General features: G+C 46.0%; 1 non-coding gene across 1 annotated transcript; it reads left to right on the forward strand.

Annotated features, from left to right (window-relative positions):
* Window positions 1–9640: 9640 nt before the first annotated feature.
* LOC118984670 (U6atac minor spliceosomal RNA) lies at window positions 9641–9764 on the forward strand. Its single transcript, XR_005065966.1, has one exon. It is a non-coding gene; the product is annotated as a U6atac minor spliceosomal RNA (small nuclear RNA).
* Window positions 9765–10500: the final 736 nt, after the last annotated feature.

Genomic DNA, 10500 nt, shown 5'->3' on the forward strand with positions numbered 1-10500 from the left:
TTTTCATCCGTGGCGGACGGGGGGATTGTGGGCTAAGTTTTCCCACAAGGCAGGAAACAGATTCTCCCCCGGAACTTCCAGAAACAACCAGCCCTGCCCACGCCTGGATTTTCGCCCTGTGAGGACATCTGACCTCCAGATATGCGGTAATAAATATGCGTGGTTTTAAGCCACTAAGTTTTGGTGATTTGTCACAGCAGTCCCAGGAAAATCACTGTGTCATCTCTGTAGAGTGGTCCCAAGGGATGAGGGTACACAGGTCTTCTGTTGCTGTTATGACATCTAGGCATGACTCCTTGGCAGCTTTTGGGAACTGGACTGAGAGACGAAGATGTTCATTGGCAGAGGGTGAAACGGTTCCACTCGCTCTGCCCCTTTCCTGCAGGACTGCTAGTGGGATGCTTGTCCTTTCTCAGTCCGGCTATGTGGCCAGAACCCATTATGGGCCCCAGAGCTGAGCCCAAGGAGCAGATAGAGGTCTGCTCACACATCTGGGTCACATGGTGGGGGAAGAATACAAGATGCAAAAAATGCAGGGTGTCTGCTGGGATCCTGGGCTCAAGGCCATGTCCCTACCTCATGAGTGACCAGGGACCTTGCTTGGGGTCCCAGCCAATCTCAGGGCTCATTTGTCGCTGAGGGCAAGATTAGGGCCCAGAGAAGAGGAAATTCCCAGCAACGTTGTCAATCAGCACTGGAAGCCTGGGCTGGAGGCATAGGAGTGAGTGTGCCTGACTCCATCTCCCCTTTCCGACTAAGTGCTGCAGGGTCCAATGCCGCCAGTACTACTTCACTAGTGTGAATCTCGGGTCAACCCTGGCATCTGATAAACACTTAGACCCCTGATGCCTAGCAACAGAGTGACAGTGACCTGCTAGCTTGGGTGTGGAGATGAACCTGTGCCCCATCTGCTTGGGGCAGACATAGATGTTTCTGGCTATTTTCCAGCACGGCAGGACTTCCTGGGAGCGGAATTCCCATCCAGCTGGGCAGGGCAGAGCATGGCACCTGATTTTGTTTTTCATCTGCTTTCTGTGGTTTGGGAAGAAGGGCAGATGGCTTCAGAGATATCTAAGATCACACCCCTCCTCTCTCCCCAGGTGGCAGCTGGTGGTAGCATCAGAAGGTGAGCAGAAGTGCCCTGTAAACAGAGGCTTCAAAAGACAGCAGCTCCTGGCACAAAGGCACAGAACTCCGCATATGACTGGGGACAGCCACAGGTGGCAATGACGGGTGAACGGACAAACACAACGGGACCACCCACACACTGAAATATCACTCAGCCGTGAAGAAGAGTGAAGCTCTGACAGTCGTTATGATGTGTACGGACCTTCAACACATGATGCTCAGTGAGAGAAGCCAGACACGAAGTGCGATCCCATTTATGTGACATGCCCAGAACAGGGGAACCCACAGAGACAAAAAGTGGGTGCGGTGAGGGGATGAGGTGACTACTGATGGGACCAGGGCTTCTTTTAGGATGGTGAAAACATTCTGGAATTAGACGGAGGCAGTGGCCGCACAACACCGAAGGCACCAGATGCCACTGCATGTGCACTCACTGCAAATGGATGAACTGTGCAGCTTGTCAGCGATATCTCAACAAAGGTGTTTCATGAAAGCCCAGCGCAGTGGAGGCCCACGACTGTGCACGGTGTTGGAGGAGCTTCACGGGGTGCCGTGGGGGGCACAAGAGGAACCTATCGTCCTGTTGACCAAAACTGAACACAAAGCAAATAGGGACACAAGGCAGCGCCTGGCACATTTCCTGGCCTGGATAAATTATGGAGGAGAGCATCTCTGTGTGAATAAGCAGGGGTTCGGGATTCCTGAGAGTCTTGACATGCGGACCAAAAGCTGCATGCCAAGGCTGCGCACACTGAGACTGCACTTTCGAGAAGGATATGCACCAGGAAACAAGGCATTTAAAGAAACACCTGCTTCTTACTCACAAAAAGTTTCAGGACGATGATCCATGCATGAGAGAACGTGTGCTCACAGGCAGCCAACCTCTGCCCCATGGCAGATTGACAAGGGACCGACATCTTGTGCTAGGAATGGACCCCGAGTCTTTGCTCCTGGAGACATGTCTGGTGGCAGCTTTGGTCGTCACACTGGGGGTGCTCCTGGCACTGAGTGGGTTGGTCCAGGGGTGCTCCTCAGCACCCCGAAGTGCCAAAAACAGCCCCACAGAGAGTGTGACCTGGCCCCAGTACCAGCAGTGCCCGGGGAGGGAACTGGTCTAGAGAGACTGTCCTGACGCGGAGCAGGAGGAGTCTTCAGGAATGTTCCAGCAGCACTGCCTCTAGAGTTGAGTAACTCCAACCACTTTCATGTTTTCAAATAGCCGCCTGGTGGCTGTTCCTGTCACTTAATGGAGCTGGATGTGTGACTCAGGCCGTGTCAGTTCCACTTAGTGAGAAACAGCGGGACAGCTCTCAGGTGGCCGCGGTGACCCACCTTCTGGTGGTTGGGTCCTTGTGCAGCCCCTCCCCTGACTTGCTGCTGACCAATGAGGGGGTCAATGGTGCCATCAGCTTGTGATGCCCGTCTGGCTCCCTCTCTGCTGCTGGCTCTGATAAAGCATGTGGCCGTGTTTTGGTGGCTCACCGACCAGCCAGCAAGAAACGGAGGCCCTCAATCCTGCACCTGCAGGGAGCTGAATTCTGCCAACATCCTCGAGGGCTTGGAAGTGGACCCGTCTCTAGTTGAGCCTCTGGGTGAGACCCCAGTGCTGCTGACACCCTTACTGCAGCCTGAGCAGGGGATTCCTGACCCATGGAAACTGTGAGACAGCAAAAGAGTGTTGCCTCAGCCGCACCAGCAGGATCTCTGGCCAGCTTGCCAATACCCTAGGTGATGACATCTTTGATGATTTTTCCGTTCACTCCCTGATGACCTTCTTGAGCTGGTCGTTGTCCGCCTCGATGCCTATGCTGTCCTGGATCTTCTTGATGCACTTGGCCATGAGGGAGGAATTGCCCTTGAGGATGGCCAGCACGTGGACAGCAAGTTAGCCCATCTCAGTGGCAGTGGCCAGTGTGTTGTGAATATTGTCTGTGCTCATTTGTTATATAGTGGTAGCCCATGCATACAGCTACTCCCTAATTAATAACTAACACAGTTAATACAGCTTCTCTTAAGGACACAGATGTACAGTCTCCATGTTACACTCAGGAAGCCAGTGTCAAGAGCTGATGTTTCTTGTTAGATTTTCTGACCGTGCTGCCAGGACCCTTCCCTTGAACTCCACCTGGNGAGGAATTGCCCTTGAGGATGGCCAGCACGTGGACAGCAAGTTAGCCTGTCTCAGTGGCAGTGGCCAGTGTGTTGTGAATATTGTCTGTGCTCATTTGTTATATAGTGGTAGCCCATGAATACAGCTACTCCCTAATTAATAACTAACACAGTTAATACAGCTTCTCTTAAGGACACAGATGTACAGTCTCCATGTTACACTCAGGAAGCCAGTGTCAAGAGCTAATGTTTCTTGTTAGATTTTCTGACCGTGCTGCCAGGACCCTTCCCTTGAACTCCACCTGGGCTGTTTTCTCTCTGCAGAGGGGTTCGGGAGGAGGCTTCGAACCTGCCGTGGCTGAGAGTTACTCAACCCTGGCTATTAATGTCTAGTTTTCCTGCATTCTGCTTAGAGGCTATGACCTGTACAATGTTTGGTTTAATGTTTTTTTTTTTGAACTTCATATTTTCATGGAGTCGAATATACAATTAATTTAAAAAGAAAATCAATTTTCACAAATGTTTTTATGGTTTTCTTGCAGAAAAAGAGATTCCCTAGTTGTGGACTAAGAAAGTTTTAGAAGTCCAATGCTTTATCCACTATACCACAAAGCCTCGAGTAAGAAATTTTTAAAATAGCCCTTCCTGGTGTGGCTCAGTTGATTGGGCATCATTCAGCAAAGTGAAAAGTCACCAGTTTGATTCCCTGTCAGGGCACATGCCTGGGCTGCAGGCCTGGTTTCTGGTTGGGGGCCCACAAGAGGCAAACAATCAATGTTTCTCTTCCTCTCTTCCTCCCTCCCCTCCAGTCTCTCTAAAAATAAATAAGTAAAATCCTTAAAAAAGGTAAAAATAAAAAACTCTATTTATCTAGCCCTGACTGGCGTAGCTCAGTGGATTGAGCGCGGGCCTGCGAACCACAGTATCGCGGTTCAATTCCCAGTCAGGGCACATGCCTGGGTTGTGGGCCAGTTTCCAGCAGGGGACACACGAGAAGCAACCATACATCAATATTTCTCTCCCTCTCTCCTTCCCTTCCTCTCTAAAGTTAAATAAATAAAATCTTAAAAAAAATTTTATTTATCTATTTTTAGAGAGGGAGAGAAACATCAATGCATGGATGTTTCTTGCACACCCCCCACCGGAGACCCAGCTCGCAACCCAGGCATGTGCCCTGACTGGGAATTGAACCAGTACCCCCCTGATTCACGGGCCTGCGCTCAGTCCACTGAGCCACAACAGCCAAGGCTTTAAAATAGCCAGTAAAGAAACCTTAATGAATTACTTATATATAAAATATTATTTTAATTTTAATTGTTAAATTAATATATACATGACCTATGTGATATAAATTAATATACCAATAAATCTACATATAACTTTATAATTAATGATCAATAAACTTAGATTAATATATCAGTATATTGATACATATTTTTAACCTGCCTAAAATAGCATTAAGTGTTTACGAAAGCACTTTACCATGTTTTCCTTGGTTTGTACCTCATTAATGTATTTCGGTAATATGGCTTTCTGACTGATATATTTTCTCTGCAGATATATTAATTAAGAAACTTCACGTAAGTGTACTGTCCCACCTATATTAAGCTTTCAATTCCTCCTTTCTCACAGTTTGCTTGGCATTGACATAACTTTGCCTGATCAACTTTGAACTCTTTATGCCTTTTTCCCTAGCAGCTTTGTCAGGGTGTAATGCACATGTAGTGCACACATAAGATTCTCCTATTGAGCCCTGGCTGGTGTAGCTCAGTGGATTGAGCTCAGGCCTGCGAACCAAAGCATCGCTGGTTTGATTCCCAGTCAGGGCACATGGCTGGGCTGCAGGCCAGGTCCCAGCAGGGGGTGTGCTAGAGGGAACCAGAGATGAGTGTTTCACTCCCTCTCTTTCCCCCTCCCTTCCCCATCTCTCTAAAATAAATAAATAAAATCTTTAAAAAAAGATTCTCCTATTGGAAGTGCGCAGCCCAGGGGTTTTAGCAGAGTTGTGCAACCATTTCCACGATCCATGTCTATTGGAAGAGAATAAAGTGTTAAGATTTTGATTTTTCTCCCTGGTGAGGTCCTCCCATTTCCAGAGGAGGATCAACCACTATTTCTGTAACAGGGTTGGCCAGTTTTGTTTTTTCTGTAGAGGCGTGATAGTGCCTATTTCAGCTGTGAGTGGGGGGGGGGGCCTCTTCCAGCTGCTTAGCTCTGCTTTGTAGAGCAAGTGCCCTAGATGACATGCAAATGAGAGAGCAAGGTCCTTTGCCAATAAAGTTTTATTGAAAAAAGGGGTACACTGCCTTTAGCTGCCCCTGATCCATGACTGGTGTGCTCAGTTTTCCTTGCGCTGATCTCGTGTCATGCTTTAGAATAGTCATCCTCGAAAAGAAAAATACTCCTTGCTGCTTTCTGGGCTTCCTATCTTTTGTAGGGGGTTTTCCTGTCTCTGTCCCTCCAGTTGATGTAAAAGCCTATAGACATACATACTGTTTGACATCTTACTAGTGAACACACACAGACACACACACACACACACTGTATTTTGCCGTGTATGATACGCACTTTTTTGGCCAGATTTTTGAGGGAAAAATAAGAATGCACATTATACATAAATAGCACTAACTTCATATCTATATAAATGTTTTTAATCCTTTTATTTATGCCTATGCATTAAAAGTATAACTCTAGGCCTGGCTGGCATAGCTCAGTGGATTGAGCGTGGGCTTGCTAACCAAAGGATCTCGGTTTGATTCCCGGTCAGGGCACATGCCTGGATTGCAGGCCAGTTCCCAGCAGGGGACACATGAGAGGCAACCACACATTGATGTCTCTCTCCCTCTCTCCTTCCCTTCCCCTCTAAAGATAAATAAATACAATCCTTTAAAAAAAGTATAACTCTAGAAAGCAATAATGATATCTGTATACAAAATAATACCCTAGAATATGATCATCAGTTTTATTTCTAAATATAAATAAATAAAAATTTTAATGAAAAAATTAAAATGAAAGGTTTTTCCTGAATGTTATACACTGCAAAATATATGTGTGTGTATGTATGTATATATATACTTTTAGTAAACATATTGAACTTTCCCTGGCTGGTGTGGCTCAGTGGCTTGAGCGCCAGCCTTCAAACCCAAAGGTTGCTGGTCTGATTCCCAGTCAGGGCACATGCCTGGGTTGTGAGCCAGGTGCCTAGTTGGATGCCTGTGCGAGGCAACCGAATCTCTCACACGCTGATATTTTTCTCCTCTTTCTCCTTCCCTTCCCTTCCCCACTCTCTAAAAGTAAATAAACAAAACCTTTAAAAAATGTTAAAAAAACATATTGAACTTAATTTTGCCAATCATCAGCATCTAGAAAACAGTATCTAGCCCTGGCTGGTGTGGCTCAATGGATTGAATGCTGGCCTGCAAACTCAAAGGTTGCAGTTCAATTCTCAGTCATGGCACATGCCTGGGTTTCGGGTGGGGTCCCCAGTTGAGGGTGTGGGAGAGGCAACTGATTGATGTATCATTCACACATCAGATGTTTCTCTCCCCCTCTTTCTCCCTCCTTTCCCCTCTCTGAAAACAAATAAATAAAATCTTCTTTAAAAAGGAAGAAATAGTATCTATTGATTCTGCTGATAAAAGGTAAGCATATTTAATTAATGTCATCTGCAGGTGTGAACCCCAGCCTGGAAAATGCAGGAGGATGAACTTAAAATTCAGAAGAGATGCCAGTTACAAAACCCATGGCGAAATCCAGAGATTCCCTATGTATTCCAGACATGACTCTCCTGAAAGTATAATGGGAAAAAGGTGCAATGGTCACAAGCAAAAATGACTAAAAATTAACTCTAAAAGAATGCAGGTGTGAAATGTGCAGAACAGGCAAAGTCCTCAGAGACAGGAAGTGAGCTCCTGGTTGCCCAGGGTGGGGGCAGGGAGTGACTATTGGTGGGGACTGGGCTTTTTCAGTGGGTGATGAGAAGTGGTGGTGGTTGCACGGCTCTGGGGATGCGCGAACATTCACCCAGCTGTGAATGCACTTTATTTACTTATAAGAAGGAAGAGAGAGAGAGAGAAGCATCGGCTGCGTTCTTCTACTTATTAATGCACTCACTGGTTGGTTCTTATATCTGCCCTGACCAGGGATCGAACCTGCAATCTATATCAGGATGATACTCTAACCAACTGAGCTACCTGGCCATGGCTTCAACGGTGCACTTTAAAATGGTGGATTTTATGGCAGGTGATTTATAGCCCAATTTAAAAAATTATATGAGCAAGAAAAAGAAAGACAAAAAAATGTGCAGAACACCACAGGGCCGAAATGGCAAAGGGACACGCAGGGCTGGAATAAATGGAGGAGTACCTGAGGCTCCCAGGACCAATCTATGTCCCAGAGTGACAACCTGGGCCCATATTATTTTTCAAATTTGCTGTTTCCACCAAAATCCCGGAGGCAATTTCTTAAAAACTTAAAGCAACTATAAATTTCACTTGGACTATGAACAAAATGCGATTCTAAGTATAATAATACTATTACTATCCCATGTACAATATTACTATGCTAATTATTTGGAATAGTTGAGAAAACATGAAAACAACAATAATAATGAGGAACTTATATTGCAAGACATTAAAATTACTCTAACTCTGTAAGGTACATTAAAACTGGAGGTAGGATAGGCAAACTCCTACAAAATCCAGAAACAGACACCTGTGTAAATAAGTAGCCTTCTGGCCCCTGGCTGGTGTGGCTCAGTGGGTGGAGTGCCAGCCTGTGAACCAAAGGGTCATTGGTTCGATTCCCGGGCGGGGCACATGCCTGGGTTGTGGGCCCGGCCCCTAGTGATGGGGGCTGGCGCGAGAGGCAACCACACACTGATGTTTCTCTCTCTTTCCTTCTCCCTTCCTTCCCCTCTCTAAAAAAATAAGTAAAATCTTTAAAAAATTAAGTAGCCTTGTAGATCTATGTAGAAGCATCATATGGTGCTGGTATGGGGTTCACTCTTTATTGAACAAATAAAGATTCCTGCAGCACCTTACCTCCTACCAAGATGGAAGTTAGACCCTCTAATTTACCCAGTGTTTCATATAAATAGAAAGAAAACCATGGAGAACTGGAAGAAAATGGCGGGAGATATTTACACAAAGGGCTTCTCCAGCCCAAGTCTGTACATTTATCACCAAGGGTAGAAATCATCAAGGAAAAGATTGACCACATATAAAAATGTAAATAAGCCCTTGCTGGTGTGGCTCAGTGGATTTCGCGTGGGCCTGCGAACCAAACGATCGCAATTCGATTCCGGTCGGGGCACGTGCTTGGGTTGCAGGCCAGTTCCCAGCAGGGGACACATGAGAGGCAACCATACATTGATCATTGATATTTCTCTCCCTCTCTGCATCCCTTCCCCTCTAAAGATAAATAAATAAAATCTTTTAAAAAAAGAATGTAAATAAAAAGGGGGAAGTATACCCAAGGAATTATAAGTAAAGACAAACAAGAAGCCAGGAGAAATTTATGTAACAAATATGGTAAATTATATGTAGAAAAGGTTTTATAAGTAAGTATATGAAATATTTATAAGCCCATATGTAAAGACTTTTGATAAACTAATAAGCAAAAACCACTCCCCAATGGAAAAATTCAAAAGATGTGAATTGGCAATGTGTATGATCAACAATGCATTACTACAGTGAGAATTTGCCCCATCAAACTGATAAATGACACAAAGCCTAACATCCAGTGTTGGCAGGAAGATGTGGAGAAATGGAAACCGTGAACCATGTCGATGGAGGCATAAATTGGTAGCACTAAGTGCAGGGTCTGTACAACCCATCAGAAACATCCTCCAAGGAATTCCTTTGACACCAATTTTGGTGGTTTATCTCTGGCAAGCATTAGGGATATTTATAAAGATTTGACAAGAGGAATATTTATTCTCTATAAAATAATGGCTACAATTAAGAGGAGATTCGTGCCCTGGCTGGTGTGACTCAGGTGGTTGGAGCATCGTTCCATATACTGAGAGGTTGCAGGTTCTATTCTCAGTCAGGGCACATATCTTAGGCAATGGGTTTGGTCTCAGTTGGGGTGTGTGTGGGAGGCAACCAATGGATATTTATCTCACATGGATGTTTCTCTGTCCCTCTTCCTCTCTCTCTCTATATATATCTCTTCAGGTGAGGATTAAAAAAACAAACAAAAAATAGGGGGGATTCATTAAGTTGGGGGGCACCCATAAAATGCATGGTTCTCAAACAGGGAGGCCGGTATATGTACATCCAGGCTTCTCCAAATCACCCATCCCTCCACAGCGCTGACTCCCCGTGTCACCCAGGGTTGCCCACCTTTCCATGATTCCACGCTCCTTCTCTGGTTACAAGTCATGATGAGGGCCCGTCTAGTGTTATATGAGAGGAGAGAAGGTTAGCACTCCCCTTGACAAGGATAGAAGAGGCTCTCTGGCCTAAAAAAAAAAAAAAAAAAAGGATGAGGAACCAGTCTCTACCTTGACTTTCACTGTGACTCAGGAACTGCTATTAGAAGCCTTGCAGAGGTAAGAGCTTCCTGCCGGGGTGGAAACAACAAGACCCACTGACAAGGGCTAAACAGACAGACACACGCAGCTAGGAGCTGCCTACTGAACACCATGGGTGGAGGGCAATGCCGCCCCCATGTGGAAACTTCCAGAAACAGGGGGTTCCTGATCTTTAGGAAGCCCCCACTGAGTTCTTGAGTTTCTGGAGAAACATTTCTATTAGCTGCATCGGAGGCTGCCCTTGGCCTTATTCTGCCTTTCTTTGTCCCGCCTGTTGGTGGGGATGGTACAGGGCCACAGTTACTCCCAAATGACAGCCCCTCGGGCATTGGCCAGGTGGGAACATGGCCAGCCAGTCTCATCCAAGCTGAACACTTCTGGTTCCTTCTACCAAAGCCCACCTGCCTAGATGCCTAGGTGCCAGTACCTGACCCTCATTACCTCTCCTGGTAGGACAAATTTGGGGGTGAACTGTCCTGTTAGGACGAGTGACTGTCAAAAACACACCTCTAATTCTTGTGTTCCAGGAGCCCAAGTGAATGGGTCCCAGGATGTCCTGTGTGCAAAGCATTTCTTTCTAAAGCCTGTTACAACTGCTGGAACCAATGACCACAAATTCAGTGTCTTAAATAATACAAGTTTATTTCCTGCCCTGGATGGTGTAGCTCAGTGGATTGAGCGCAGGCCTGCAAACCAAAGGATCGTGGTTCGATTCCCAATCGGGG

The sequence above is a fragment of the Sturnira hondurensis genome, unplaced genomic scaffold, assembly GCF_014824575.4.
Source record: "Sturnira hondurensis isolate 20B ecotype Veracruz unplaced genomic scaffold, ASM1482457v3 Scaffold0003693, whole genome shotgun sequence".
NCBI lineage: Eukaryota > Metazoa > Chordata > Mammalia > Chiroptera > Phyllostomidae > Sturnira > Sturnira hondurensis.